The following is a 16,897-nucleotide window of genomic DNA, read 5'->3' as shown; positions in this document are numbered from 1 at the left end:
ATGGTTATCATTATTCTTTAAAGCATACGTGTCATCACAATAATCATCATAGATAGGAGGCATGCTTTCATCATAGTAAATTTGCTCATCAAAGCTTGGGGGACAAAAAATCTCACCTTCATCAAACATAGCTTCCCCAAGCTTGTGGCTTTGCATATCATTAGCATCATGGATATTCAAGGAATTCATACTAACAACATTGTAATCATGCTCATCATTCACATATTTCATGCCAATCATTCTATGTAATTCTTCTTCTAGTAATTGAGCACAATTTTCCTTCCCATCATTTTCACGAAAGACATTAAAAAGATGAAGCATATGAGGCATCCTTAATTCCATTTTTTTGTAGTTTTCTTTTATAAACTAAACTAGTGATAAAACAAGAAACAAAAAGATTCGATTGCAAGATCTAAAGATATACCTTCAAGCGCTAACCTCCCCGGCAACGGCGCCAGAAAAGAGCTTGATGTCTACTACATAACCTTCTTCTTGTAGACGTTGTTGGGCCTGCAAGTGCACAGGTTTGTAGGACAATAGCAAATTTCCCTCAAATGGATGACCTAAGGTTTATCAATCCGTAGGAGGCGTAGGATGAATATGGTCTCTCTCAAACAACCCTGCAACCAAATAACAAAAAGTCTCTTGTGTCCCCAACACACCCAATACAATGGCAAATTGTATAGGTGCACTAGTTCGGCGAAGAGATAGTGATACAAGTGCAAAATAGATAGTAGATATAGGTTTTTGTAATCTGAAATAATAAAAACAGCAAGGTAACAAGTGGTTAAAGTGAGCACAAACGGTATTGCAATGATAGGAAACAAGGCCTAGGGTTCATACTTTCACTAGTGCAAGTTCTCTCAACAATAATAACATAGATAGATCATATAACAAGCCCTCAACATGCAACAAAGAGTCACTCCGAAGCCACTAATAGTGGAGAACAAACGTAGAGATTATGGTAGGGTACGAAATCACCTCAAAGTTATTCTTTCGAATCGATCTATAAAGAGTTCGTACTAGAATAACACCTTAAAACACAAATCAACCAAAACCCTAATGTCACCTAGATACTCCATTGTCACCTCAAGTATCTGTGGGCATGATTATATGATATGCATCACACAATCTCAGATTCATCCAACCAACATAAAAGTACTTCAAAGAATGCCCCAAAGTTTCTACCGGAGAGTCAAGAACGTGTGCCAACCCCTATGCATAGGTTCCCAATGTCACAAAACCCACAAGTTGATCACCAAAACATACATCAAGTGGCACATGATATCCCATTGTCACCACAGATAATCATGGCAAGACATACATCAAGTGTTCTCATTAAAGACTCAATCCGATAAGATAACTTCAAAGGGGAAACTCAATTCATCAAAAGAGAGTAGAGGGGGAGAAACATCATAAGATCCAACTACAATAGCAAAGCTCGGGATACATCAAGATCGTGCCATGGAGGAACACGAGAGAGAGAGAGATCAAACACATAGCTACTGGTACATACCCTCAGCCCCGAGGGTGAACTACTCCCTCCTCGTCATGGATAGCGCCAGGATGATGAAGATGGCCACTGGTGATGGGATCTCCCTCTGGCAGGGCGCCCGAACGGGCTCCCGAGAGGTTTTTGGTGGCTACAGAGGCTTGCGGCAGCGGAACTCCCGATCTATCTTCTGTTCTGGAAGTTTTAGGGTACAAGAGTATATATGGGTGCAGGGGGTACGTCGGAGGAGCTACGGGGGCCCCACGAGGCAGGGGGCGCGCCCGGGGGGGTGCACCCCCCACCCTCGTGGGCAGCCCGTATCTCCCCCGACGTGCACTCCAAGTTCCTTGGGTTGCTTTCCTTCCAAAAATAACTTCTCCAGTTGATTTCATTCCGTTTTGACTCCGTCTGATATTCCTTTTCCTCGAAACACTGAAATAGGCATAAAACAGCAAATCTGGGCTGGGCCTCCGGTTTATAGGTTAGTCCCAAAAATAATATAAAAGTGGGTAATAAAGCCCAATATTGCCTAAAACAGTAGATAAAGTAGCATGGAGCAATCAAAAATTATAGATACGTTGGAGACGTATCAGTTAGTTATAATCTTTGCTGAAAACCGGGGTGCTGTTTAAGCTCATTTATGAAACAAGAGCAAAAGAGTTCATAAAAGTTTTTCTTTTTCACTTTCAATTTATCAACTGAATTGCTTGAGGACCAGCAAAGGTTTAAGCTTGGTGGAGTTGATACATCTCCGTCGTATCTACTTTTTCTAACGCTTTTCCTCTTGTTTTGGACTCTAATTTGCATGATTTGAATGAAACTAACCCCGGAGTGACACTGTTTTGAACAGAACTACCATGGTGTGCAGCAATAAAAGTTCTCGGAATGGAACGAAACTTTGCGAGGATTTTTTATATCAATAAAGAGAATTTCTAGAGCCAAGAGCTACCTGAGGGGGGCACCTGTGTGGGCACAACCCACCGGGGCGCGCCTGCCCCCCTAGGCGCACCCCGGTGGGTTGTCCCCACCTGGTGGCACCAATGACCCTGAAACCAACACTATAAAATCACATTATTCCAGAAAAAATCAGGGATAAAGAATTATCGCGTTTCACGATACGGAGCCGCCATCGTCTCCAGTTCTTCATCGGGAGGCCAGATCTGGAGTCCGTTTGGGGCTCCAGAGAGGGGGATCTTCGATCTTCATCATCACCAACACATCTCCATCGCCAATTCCATGATGCTCCCCACCGGGAGTGAGTAATTCCTTTGTAGGCTCGCTGGTCGGTGAGGAGTTGGATGAGATTCATCATGTAATGAAGTTAGTTTTGTTAGGGTCTGATCCCTAGTATCCACTATGTTCTGAGATAGATGTTGCTATGACTTTGCCATGCTTAATGCTTGTCACTTTGGGCCCGGGTGCCATGATTTCAGATCTGAACCGTTTATGTTATCACCATTGTATCCATGTTCTAGATCCGATCTTGCAAGTTATAGTCACCTACTACGTGTTATGATCCAGCAACCCCGTAGTGACAATAGTCGGGACCACTCCCGGTTATGACCGTAGTTTGAGGAGTTCATGTATTCACCGTGTGCTAATGCTTTGTTCCAGTTCTCTATTAAAAGGAGGCCTTAATATCCCTTAGTTTCCAATAGGACCCCCCTGCCATGGGAGGGTAGGACAAAAGATGTCATGCAAGTTCTTTCCATAAGCACGTATGACTATTTACGGAGTACATGCCTACATTATATTTATGAACTAGAGCTAGTGTCGTATCGCCCTAGGTTATAACTGTCTCATGATGAATATCATCCAATGATTCACCGATCCAATGCCTACGAATTTATCTTATATTGTTCTTGCTAAGTTACTACTGTTGTTACTGCTATTGTTACTACTACAAAATCACTGCTATCACTGTTACCGTTACTATTGCTGCTGCCACTATCATCAAAACTATCATATTACTGTGCTACTAATCACTTTGCTGCAGATAATTAATCTCCAGGTGTGGTTGAATTGCCAACTCAGCCGCTAATACCTTCAGATGTTCTTTGGCTCCCCTAGTGTCGAATTTATAAATTTGGGTTGAAAGACTCTACCCTCGAAAACTGTTACGATCCTCTATACTTGTGGGTTATCACTCATCAGCTGTAAAATTGGAGCCATTATCAGCGATGATGCTGTGCGTGACACCATAGAGGTGTACCACACCGGATATATAGTCAATCACTGGCCCTGTGTCGGGGGGTAGACCCCGGGTAGCCTCATCAACACTTAACAATATTTCAAGACATCGGGCTGGCCAAGCCCCTCAGTCCAACTGGTCGCAAGGCCGGCTGGAACCAAAGGGCCACCTCCTAGAAGACGACGGGCCCCAAGAAGACGGCTGGAACCAGAAGGCCGCCTCCTAGAAGACGGCGGACCTCCAAGAAGACGGCGGAGACGAGAAGGCGGTGCGCTCCAGAAGCCGACGATGGTACGGGCCGGCTCCTAGCAGGCGGCCCGTCCCCTCCCTAGGAGTCTGAGCCCGACCAAGAGACAAACTGGGGCATGGCCACAGTGCGCCATGCCTCCCCCAAATCCTGGCTGCATGGCTACAATAAGCGCCGCCAGGCGGCTGCCGACCCGCCCGGCGCGGCACTGTAGCCATGGCACGCCTGACACGGCCTCCGTCAGCATGGATGGCGCAATAGTGAAGAGTCGTCAATGGGACCCGCAGGCGGCGGGCCCCACCTGTCGGTCGGTTCATTGGCAGCCGGCAGGGCCAACCAGAGCCGGGCCCCAGCAGCCGGCGGAAAACCCGGCCTTCATAGACGCTGACAGCCAGGACCTACCTCCCAGCCAGATTACCATCGTACCCCTGGGGGTTGGCCTATAAACCCCCCAGGCCACACCCATGCAAAGGGTTCCACTTCAGTTCCATCCATTCCATCCCACACACCACAGCTAGGGGAGAAGAGAGCTAGCCTTTCCCTTCTTCCTTATCTAGCCAAACAGCTCTAAGAGCACCTCTGTATACCCTGTGATATAGTGAGCATGCGGAGATCCCGCAAAGCAGGAGTAGGGGTTTCATCTCTTAGGAGAGGCCTGAACCTTGGTAGATCTCGTGTCCGTCCGAGCCTGTGCCCACTCCCGCTTCCAGGACCCGACGATGATCTCATGGCCCAACCATGATAACCAACCCCCTGGCGAGATCAGCCGGCCCGATGCACCCGCCCGTGCCGGCCTTGGCGCATCGCCTGACGTGGGAGCCGCCTTCCGCACGGATCACCTCGTCGACCTCTTTGGCGAGCTCAGCCTCTTCAACGAGCCCACCTCCGACGCATGAGCAGCCAACTCCCTCATCGAGCTCCTTGGCAAGCTCGCCGTCGCCAACGCGGCCTCGACCGATGACTTCCCCAGCAACGTGGAGGTCATCGATGATCCTCTCCCTCCTACCGCCAGCGACGCCCTTGTCAGCACGCTCGGCGCTAGTGCCTTCGCGGAGGTAATGGTCATTGGCGACAGCCGAGACGCAGGCGGATCCAACCAAGATTCGTTGGATGTGGCCATACACACCCTGGCAACCCCTCCTCCTGCTGGGCCAGCCAGGAGGAGCTGCAGGAGTTCCGTGCCAAGCTTTTCGATAGCGCCGTGCTGAAGCCACTCAGCGCGAGATCGAGCGCATGGTCGGTGGGACTCCGGCTGCGGCTGAGCCTAGCCGGGCCGGTGCCATTCGGCAACGCGGTGCTGCGATTGCCAGCATGATGGGAATCATACGTCCGGTCTATGAGACCGCGACACAGAACATGCGTGCCGCCCAGGCGGTCGCAGACGAGCTCGAGCACTTGGAGGGCAACGAGCTACGCAAGCAACTAGAGCGCCTCCAGGAGCTCATCAACACGGCGAACGCGCAGCAGGACATGGGCAACCATGTGGCACGAGCAGGCCGACAGGTCGACACCAACCTGCCCCGTCGCGAGAACGGCGCGACCTCTCGGTACCTAGCGGTGGAGGCCGCGATTAGCCGCGAGACCCAAAGCTGGCTGCTAGCCACAGCCGGCGTTCGCGCTGCACGATGGCGGACAACCAGCAAGTTCTCTAGAATTCGAAGCCTCGATGCCGGCCGAAAGAGCGCCCACCTCCTCAGAGGGAGAGGGCGGCTACTCCCCCGTCGCCGCCTGATCACCCGACGCTCAGTGGCCGGCTCGGGCCCCGTGAGGCAGTCGGCAAAAATGACGCGTGTCACCGGATCGAGCAGCTAGCTCTGTCCCTGGCGATGGAAGAGGAGCACACGATCGATCCGGCCTGTTTCGGCCCCCGCATCCGCGATGAGCCCTTTCCCAAAGGGTTCGCGCTGCCAGAGACATACCCAAGTACAATGGCGTCGTGAAGCCGGAAGATTGATGTTCTCAAACCTTTTCAACTTTCACGCAATACATGAGTGTGAGCCATGGATATGGCACAATAGATGGAATAGAATATGATGGTGGAGGTTGTGTGGAGAAGACCAGAAGGGAGAAAGTCTCACATCAACTAGGCAAATTAATGGGTTATGGAGATGCCCATCAATCGATATCGATGCAAGTGAGTAGGGATTGCCTTGCAACGGATGCACTAGAGCTATAAGTGTATGAAAGCTCAAACTGAAAACTAAGTGGGTGTGCATTCAACTTGCTTGCTCATGAAGACCTCGGGCATTTGAGGAAGCCCATCATCGGAATATACAAGCCAAGTTCTATAATGAAAATTCCCACTAGTATATGAAAGTGATAACTTAAGAGGCTCTCTATATGAAGAACATGGTGCTACTCTGAAGCACAAGTGTGGTCAAAGGATAGTAACATTGCCCCTTCTCTCTTTTCTCTCATTTTTTGTTTTATTTGTTTTTTTGGTGGGCTTCTTTGGCCTCCTTTTTTTATTTGGGCTTCTTTGGCCTCTTTTATTTTTTAAAGTCCGGAGTCTCATCCTGACTTGTGGGGGACTCATAGTCTCCATCATCCTTTCCTCACAGGGGCAATGCTCTAATAATGATGATCATCACATTTTTATTTACTTACAACTCAATAATACAACTCGATATCACGAACAATATGACTCTATATGAATGCCTCTGGCAGTGTACCATGATGTGCGATGATCTAGCATAGCAAAGATATAAAAAACGGACAAGCCATGAAAACATCATGCTAGCTATATTACGATCATGCAAAGCAATATAACAATGAATGCTCAAGTCATGTATATGAAGATGATGGAAGTTGCATGGCAACATATCTCGGAATGGCTATGGAAATGCCATGATAGGTAGGTATGGTGGCTCTTTTGAGGAAGATATAAGGAGGCTTATGTGTCATAGAGCGTATCGTATCACGGGGTTTGGATGCACCAGCAAAGTTTGCACCAACTCTCGAGGTGAGAAAGGGCAATGCACGGTACCAAAGAGGCTAGCAATGGTGGAAGGGTGAGAGTGCGTATAATCCATGGACTCAACATTAGTCATAAAAGAACTCACATACTTATTGCAAAAGTCTATTAGCTGTTGAAACAAAGTACTACACGCATGCTCCTAGGGGGATAGATTGGTAGGAAAAGACCATCGCTCGTCCCCGACCGCCACTCATAAGGAAGACAATCAAAAAATAAATCATGCTCCGACTTCATCACATAACGGTTCACCAAACGTGCATGCTTCAGGAATCACAAACCTCAACCCAAGTATTTCTACCAATCCACAATTACTCACTAGCATGACTCTAATATCACTACCTTTATATCGCAAAACTATTGCAAGGAATCAAACATATCATATTCAGTGATCTACAAGTTTTATGTAGGATTTTATGACTAACCATATCATTGACCAATTCCTATCATCTCTCTAAATAGGCATAAGTGAAGCAAGAGAGTTTAATTCTTTCTACAAAAGATATGCCCACGCTCTAACAAATATAAGTGAAGAAAAAGAGCATTCTACAAATGGCGGTTTTCTATGTGTAAAGAAACAGGCAATCCAAACTTCAAATGATATAAGTGAAGCACATGAAGCATTCTATAAAGCCATACTCAAAAGATATAAGTGAAGTGCAAAGAGCATTCTATAAATCAACCAAGGACTATCTCATACCAGCATGGTGCATTTATTTAAAGAAAAATAAAAAGCACATGACGCTCCAAGATTTACGTATATCATGTGACGAATAAAAATATAGCTCCAAGTAAAATTACCGATGACCATTAGAAGAAAGAGGGGATGCCTTCCAGGGCATCCCCAAGCTTAATTGCTTGTGAGTCCTTGAATATTAGCTTTGGGTGCCTCGGGCATCCCCAAGCTTAGGCTCTTGCCACTCCTTATTCCTTCATCCATCGTGATCTCACCCAAAACTTGAAAACTTCAATCACACAAAACTTAACAAAACCCTCGTGAGATCCGTTAGTATAATAAAACAAATCACCACTTTAAGTACTGTTGCAAACTCATTCATATTTTGTTTTTGCATTGTAGCTAATGTATTATAACTTCTACATGGCTTATACCACTGCTACATCTTGAGCTTGCATTGGTTTTCCTTGAAGAGGAAAGGGTGATGCAGCAATAGTAGCGTAAGTATTTCCCTCAGTTTTTGAGAACCAAGGTATCAATCCAGTAGGAGGCTCCTCAAAAGTCCCATGCACCTACACAAACAAACAAGAACTCGCAACCAACGCAATAAAGGGGTTGTCAATCCCTTCACGGCCACTTACGAAAGTGAGATATGATAGAGATAATATGATAAGATAAATATATTTTTGGTATTTTATGATATAGATTGGAAAAGTAAAGATACAAATAAAAGTAGATTGAAAGCTTATATGATAAAAGATAGACACGGGGGCCATAGGTTTCACTAGTGGATTCTGTCAAGATAGCATAAGTATTACGGTGGGTGACCAAATTACTGTCGAGCAATTGATAGAAAAGCGAATAATTATGAGATTATCTAGGCATGATCATGTATATAGGCATCATGTCCGTGACAAGTAGACTGACTCCTGACTGCATCTACTACTATTACTCCACACATCGACCACTATCCAGCATGCATCTAGAGTATTAAGTTCATGAAGAACAGAGTAACGCATTAAGAAAGATGACATGATGTAGAGGGATAAACTCATGCAATATGATATAAACCCCATCTTTTTATCCTCGATGGCAACAATACAATACGTGCCTTGCTGCCCCTGCTGTCACTAGGAAAGGACACCATAAGATTGAACCCAAAGCTAAGCACTTCTCCCATTGCAAGAAAGATCAATCTAGTAGGCCAAACCAAACTGATAATTCGAAGAGACTTGCAAAGATAACTTAATCACACATAAAAGAATTCAGAGGAGATTCAAATATTTCTCATAGATAAACTTGATCATAAACCCACAATTCATCGGATCTCGACAAACACACCGCAAAAAGAGTTACATCGAATAGGTCTCCAAGAAGATCGAGGAGAACATGGTATTGAGATTCAAAGAGAGAGAAGAAGCCATCTAGCTAATAACTATGGACCCGAAGGTCTGTGGTAAACTACTCACAACTCATCGGAGAGGCTATGGTGTTGATGTAGAAGCCCTCCATGGTCGATTCCCCCTCCGACGGAGCGCCGACGAAGGCTCCAAGATGGGATCTCGCGGATACAAGAGGTTACGATGGTGGAAATAGTTTTTCGTGGTCGCTTCTGATGTTTTCGGGGTACATGGGTATATATAGGAGGAAGAAGTAGGTCGGTGGACACCCGAGGGGTCCACGAGATAGGGGGGCGAGCCCAGTAGGGGGGGCGCACCCTCCACCCTCATGGCCGCCTTGTTTATTTCTTGACTTCCACTCCAAGTCCTCTGGATCATGTTTGTTCCAAAAAGATCGCTCCCGAAGGTTCATTCCATTTGGACTCCGTTTGATATTCCTTTTCTTCGAAGCACTGAAATAGGCAACAAAAAACAGCAATACGGGCTGGGCCTCCGGTTAGTAGGTTAGTCCCAAAAATGATATAAAAGTGTAAAGTAAAGCCCATAAACATCCAAAACGGGTAATATAATAGCATGGAACAATAAAAAATTATAGATACGTTGGAGATGTATCAAGCATCCCCAAGCTTAATTCCTGCTCGTCCTCAAGTAGGTAAATGATAGAAAAAGAATTTTTGATGTGGAATGCTACCTAGCATAATTCTCAATGTAATTTTCTTTATTGTGGCATGATTATTCAGATCCAAATGATTCAAGATAAAAGCTTATAAAACATAAAAATACTAATACTCGAAGCATACTAACAAATAATCATGTCTTATCAAAATAGCATAGCCAAAGAAAGCTTATCCCTACAAAATCATATAGTTAGGCCATGCTTCATTTTCATTACATAAAATACTCCCATCCTGCACAACCCCGGTTTCAGCCAAGCATTTGGTTCATACTTTTTAACGCGCTTCAGCTTTTTCAACTCTTACACAATACATGAGCGCAAGCCATGGACATAGCACTATATGTGGTATATGGTGGTGGTTGTGAAGACAAAAAGGGAGAAGATAGTCTCACATCAACTAGGCGTATCGACGGGCTATGGAGATTCCCATCAATAGATATCAATGTGAGTGAGTAGGGATTGCCATGCAACAGATGCACTAGAGCTATAAATGTATGAAAGCTCAACAAACGAAACTAAGTGGGTGTGCATCTAACTCGCTTGCTCATGAAGACCTAGGGCATTTTGAGGAATGCCATCATTGGAATGTACAAGCCAAGTTCTATAATGAAAAATTCCCACTAGTATATGAAAGTGACAACACAAGAGACTCTCTATCATGAAGATCATGGTGCTATTTTGAAGCACAAGTGTGGAAAAGAGATAGTAGCATTGTCCCTCCTCTCTTTTTCTCTCATGTTTTTTTCTCTCTTTTTTATGTTTTTATTTGGCCTTTCTCTTTTTTTATTTGGCCTTTCTCCTTTTTTTATTTGGTGGGCTCTTTGGCCTCCTTTTTTTATTTTAGAGTCCGAGGTCTCATCCCGACTTGTGGGGGAATCATAGTCTTCATCATCCTTTCCTCACTTGGGACAATGCTCTAATAATGAAGATCATCACACTTCTATTAATTTACAACTCGAGAATTACAACTCAACACTTAGAACAAAGTATGACTCTATATGAATGCCTCTGGCGGTATACCGGGATATGCAATGCATCAAGAGTGACATGTATGAAAAATTTATGAAGGTGGCCCTACCACCAATACAATGTCAACTACATGATCATGCAAAGAGCAATATGACAATGATGGAGCATGTCATAATAACGGAACGGTGGAAAGTTGCATGGCAATATATCTCGGAATGGCTATGTAAATGCCATAATAGGTAGGTATGGTGGCTGTTTTGAGGAAGGTAAATAATAGGTGCATGATACCGGTGAAAGTTGCGCGGCACAATAGAGGCTAGCAAAGTGGAAGGGTGAGTGTGCGTATATCCATGGACTCACATTAGTCATAAAGAACTCATATACTTATTGCAAAAGTCTACTTGCCCTCGAAGCAAAGTACTACTACGCATGCTCCTAGGGGAAGGGTTGGTAGGAGTTAACCATCACGCGATCCCGACCTCCACTCATAAGGAAGACAATTAAAAGAGCACCTCATGCAACAAATTTGTCACACAACTTTTACCATATGTGCATGCTACGGGACTTGCGAACTTCAACACAAGTATTTCTCAATTTCAGAATTACCCACTAGCATGACTCTAACATTACCACCTTTATATCTCTAAAATCACGCACTATAGACAAAGTTTCTATTTTTACACCGCACAAACCAAACAAGCAATTTAATCATCCTAAAGGCAAATCTTGGCACATTATTTTTATAATACAATGGATTTATACAAGGTGATAATTATTTTTGTTGAAAAGTTTCTGTAATTAGGATTCACAAAGTTTCCATGGGCATGAACAAAGTTCAAGGCATGCTCCCACTTTAATAATGCTCGTCTCTCTCACTTTCACTTTTCTTTTTCAAAAAGTTTTAGGTTCCCCTCTTTATTTTTATTTTGTTTTTAAACTTTATAAAGGCAATCAACAAAAATAAATGACTCTCTATAACTTCTGGGTTGTCTCCCTAGCAGCGCTTTCTTTAAAGCCATTAAGCTAGGCATATAGTGCTCAAGTAATGGATCCACCCGGAACCCAAGGTATATCAAAGCCAATTTTAATTAACAATGATTTGTAATTTAGTAGTGAGCACAAAGTAACATATATCATGTAATGACGAAATCTAACTCTCTTTCTATGCATCGGCATGTCATAAAAGAACAATTCATGCACACAAAGTAAAGGCCAATGCATAGTATAAACAGTTTCTTGCAATTTTATCGTGTTGGTAACATAGAGAGGTGGAGATGTAGTTCCTCTCATAATAATTGCAAGTAGGAGCTGCAAGCACATGCATATTACATTCATCAAAATTATCATGTGCAACGGTAAAAGGCAACCCATCAATATAATCCTTAATAAGCACAAATTTCTCCGATATAGTGTAGTTGGGAGAATTCGAAAAGATAATAGGACTATCATGTGTGGGTGCAATAGGAACAATTTCATTCTTAACATAAGGAACTATAGCAAGTTCACCTCCATAAGCATCATTCATATTGGCATCATGGCCACAAGCATAGCAAGCATCAAGTTCATGAAAAAGGGGTATTTCAAATGAATCAATGGGATCATAGCAATTATCGTAGCATTCATCCTATGGTAAGAACGAAGAGACATTAAACAATGTATGAGTTGGAGGGTTACTCTCATTAGACGGTAGGCATGGGTAGCTAATCCGTTCTTCCTCCTTTTGTTCTTCGCTCTCCTCATCATCTTTTTCATCCAATGAGCTCACGGTCTCGGCAATTTCTTCTTCCATAGATTCCTGCAAAGTATTAGTCTCTTCTTGGACAACGGAGACTTTCTCAATAAATGCATCAATATAGGCATTTTATTCATAATTCTCATAGCAATATTTAAGTATAGCAAAATTTTCTGGCCTACAAATATCATCATCAAAAGCTTCATACTTTTCAAACAAAGATTCAATTTCATAAGCATCCTTAAAAGCAACAAATTCTTCTATTCGTTCCACATCATAGTAATCATATATACCGTTAGCATAAGAAAGCCAAGGTTTCATTATCACTAAATCAACATGAAAAGGGAAGGTGTGGAGCCTTCTTCCTAGAGCAACAAGTATAATCATATCTCAAGCATAGTTGCCGAGCATACCAATGCAACATATGAATTTGATCCCATAATAGTTTCCCTTTTTGAGTCAAGTGATAATCCCTAAAGTATTCACATTGATCCAACGTGTCTCCCATTATATAGTTGAATGGGGTTTTCTCAGGATTATTAAAGTAGTGCATAATATCTTTCACATAATGAGCATCGAGGGTTTTAGGAGGTTCCCCATCTCCATGAGTACCAAGTACACCTAATTCTTTTTGGTATTTCGTGTTCCATATCCATAACTAAAGATAGAGAACAACTTAGAATATAAAATAAAAACTACTTAGTGATAAAGCAAACAAGCACACACGAGTATATTCAACCCACGCTATTGCTCACTGGCAACGGCGCCAGAAAAAGGTCTTGATAACCCACAAGTATAGGGGATCAGTTGTAGCCTCTTTTGATAAGTAAGAGTGTCGAACCCAACGAGGAGCTAAAGGTAGAACAAATATTCCCTCAAGTTCTATCGACCACCGATACAATTCTACGCACGCTTAACATTCGCTTTACCTAGAACAAGTAAGAAACTACAAGTACTTTGTAGGTGTTGTGGGATAGGTTTGCAAGATAATAAATAGTGCGTAAATGAAAAGTAAGGGCTGTTTAGATGAATACACAACTAAGTTAGTTTTAGTAGAGATCTTTTTGTCACGAGAAAGTTATTGGTCCCTAGGCAATCGATAACTAGACCGGTAATCACTATAGCAATTTTATATGAGGGAGAGGCATAATCTAACATACTTTCTCTTCTTGGATCATATGCACTTATGATTGGTACTCTAGCAAGCATCCGCAACTACTAAAGATCATTAAGGTAAAACCGAACCGTAGCATTAAACTATCAAGTCCTCTTTATTCCCATACGCAAACAACCACTTACTCGGGTTTGTGCTTCTATCACTCACGCCACCCACCATAAGAAAATCATGAACATATTGCAAACCCTGTAGCGGGGATCCCTCACGCTTGCGCGACACGGAGAGCACCATAGGACATCACCAATAATAAAACATGCAACTCAAATCAATCACGATCATCAATGAACCCATAGGACAAAATGGATCTACTCAAACATCATAGGATATCCATACATCATTGGGAAAAAATAAATAGCGTTGAGCACCATGTTCAAGTAGAGATTACACGGGGAGAAGAGGTGTTACACTGCTGCATAGAGGGGGAGAGAGTTGGTGATGACGGCGGTGAAGTTGTTGGTGTAGATCTCCGTCATGATGATGGCCCGAGCGGTGTTCCGATGCCACCGGGAGAGGGGGGGAGAGAGCCCCCTTCTTATTCTTCTTCTTCTTCTTCTTCTTCTTCTTCTTCTTCTTCTTCTTCTTCTTCTTCTTCTTCTTCTTCTTCCTTGACCCCCCTCTAGATGGGAGAAGGGTTTCCCCTCTGGTCCATGGTCTCCATGGAGGCGGAGGGGCGGGAGCCCCTCCGAGATTGGATCTCTCTCTCTCTCTCTGTTTCCTTCTATTTCTGCGCTCCCTGATTCTGCCCTTTCACCGTTTCTTAAATTCCCGGAGATCCGTAACTCCGGTTGGGCTGTACTTTGGACACGATTTTTATCCGGATATTGGCTTTCTTGCGGCGAAAGAAGGGCACCAACTGCCTTACAAAGTATTCACGAGGGCCCAGGGCACGCCCTACCCCCTGGGGCACCTCGGGCATCGTCTAATGTTGGTTCTTTTTCCCAAAAATCACATATATTCCAAAAAAATCTCCGAAAGTTTTTATCGCGTTTGGACTCCATTTGATATGGATTTTCTGTGAAAGAGAAAACATGCAACAAACAGGAACTGGCACTGGGCACTAGATCAATATGTTAGTCCAAAAAATAGTATGAAAAGTTGCCAAAAGTATGTGAAAGTTGTAGAATATTGGCATGGAACAATAAAAAATATAGATACGATGGATACTTATCACACACCCCCTATACCAGCTAATGAAGAAAAACACTTGCTTCGAGTGGAACGACCAGGCGGATTAACTTTTCTTCAGCTCAAGCGCCTGATGTCCACGCCGCCTATCCTGGTGGCTCCGGCTACTAAGGAACCTATGCTCCTCTACATCGCCGCCACCAACCGAGTCATCAGCACGGTGATCGTGGTCGAGCACCCAGAAGCTGGCAAGGTGCAGCCGGTCCAGAGGCCAGTGTACTATCTGAGCGAGGTCTTATCCGCCTCCAAGTAGAACTACCCCCACTACCAGAAGATGTGCTACGACGTGTACTTTGCCGCCAAGAAGCTAAAGCAATACTTCCAAGAGCACTACATCACGGTCGTCTTCACCGCTCCCCTTGCCGAGATCATGGGCAACAACGATGCTTCTGGCTGGGTGGCCAAGTAGGCCATTGAGCTGGCTCCCCACAACATCCTCTACCAGCCTCGCACCGCCATCAAGTCCCAGGCGCTAGCTGACTTCCTAGTCGACTGGGCCGAGTCCTAGTACCTGCCGCCAGCGCTGGATTCTACACACTAGCGGATGCACTTTGATGGCTCAAAGATGCGCACCGGCTTGGGAGCCGACATCATCCTCACCTCTCCCAAAGGCGACAAGCTGAAGTACATGCTGCAGATCCACTTCGCCACCTCCAACAACGTAGCCAAGTACGTGGCGCTCATCTTTGGGCTCCGACTGGCCAAGGAAATCGGCATCCGCCACATCCTCTGCTACGGTGATTTGGACTTGGTGGTCCAGCAGTCGTTCGGCGACTGGGATGCCAAGGACGCCAACATGGCAAGCTACCGCTTCCTCGTCTAGCAAATGAGCGGGCACTTTGACAGATGCGAGTTCCTCCACATGCCACGAGCCGACAATGACGCAATGGACGCCCTCGCCCGCATTGGCTCCACCCCGCAGGCCATACCAGCCGGTGTCTCCCTCGAGTGTCTGTGCAAGCCATCTATCAAGCCTTCGCCGGTGTCTGACTCCATATTCATGTCGGCTGACCCTGGAGCAATCGGATCCGGCTCGGGGACTTCAGCAGCCGGCCTGGGGACTTCAGCAGTTGGCTCGAGGACCTCAGCAGGCAGCCCGGGGGCTGCCCCACCAGCACCCGGCCTAGGAATTCCAGTAGGCGTCCCGAGGACTTCAGCAGTCGGCCTGGGGACTTCATCATCACCACCAAGAGCAGCCGCCTCCAGCCCGCCGCCTCCCAACCCGGCCACCCTCATGCCAGTTGCTATCTTCATAGTGGTGGTGGCCCCATCTCGGGCGCAGCCCATCCGCGACTATCTAGTGAGCCGCGTGCTACCAGCTGACGAAGTGCTAGCTCGACAGATCCAGCGCCGAGCAGACGCCTACACCATCTTCAACCAAGAGCTAGCCAGGCGGAGCGTGACCGGCATTTACCAGCGCAGCGTGGAGCCGGAGAAGGGCATGGAGATTGTTAGAGACATTCACTAGGGAAAATGTGGCCACCATGCCTCTGCCAGAGCTCTCGTAGCAAAAGCCTTCCGCCATGGTTTCTTCTGGCTGAATGCTTTGGACGATGCCAAACAGTTGGTTAAGAAATGCAAAGGGTGCCAAAAGTTCAACACCAAGCAACACCAGTCGGCCTCTGTCCTCAAGACCATCCCCATCACCTGGTCATTTGTCATGTGGGGTTTGGACATGGTGGGCCCGTTCAAGACAGCACACAGCGGCATGACTCATCTGCTGATAGTCGTGGACAAATTCACAAAGTGGATTGAAGCCAAGCCAATCAAGAAGCTGAACGGTCCGACAGGCGTCACGTTCATCACCGACATCACCGTCTGATACGGCGTTCCCCACAACATCATCACTCACAATGACACCAACTTCGCCAAGGGCGCCTTGGCCCGTTTCATCACAAACCAGGGTATCCGACTGGACCGAGCGTTCGTTGCCCATCCGCAGTCAAATGGCCAAGTGGAGCAAGCAAACGGCCTCATCCTATCCGACATCAAGCCCCGCTTGATCGAGCCGCTGGAGCGATCGGCCGGCTGTTGGATCGACGAGCTGCCATCCGTCCTCTAGAGTCTTCGGACCACACCCTACAGATCAACCGGCTTTACGCCCTTCTTCCTCATGTACGGCGCTGAGGCTGTCATCCCCACGGATATTGAATTCGACTCGCCTCGTGTCACCATGTA

The sequence above is a fragment of the Triticum dicoccoides genome, chromosome 5B (assembly GCF_002162155.2).
Source record: "Triticum dicoccoides isolate Atlit2015 ecotype Zavitan chromosome 5B, WEW_v2.0, whole genome shotgun sequence".
In the NCBI taxonomy this organism is placed as follows: domain Eukaryota; kingdom Viridiplantae; phylum Streptophyta; class Magnoliopsida; order Poales; family Poaceae; genus Triticum; species Triticum dicoccoides.
This window is presented reverse-complemented; position numbering follows the sequence as displayed.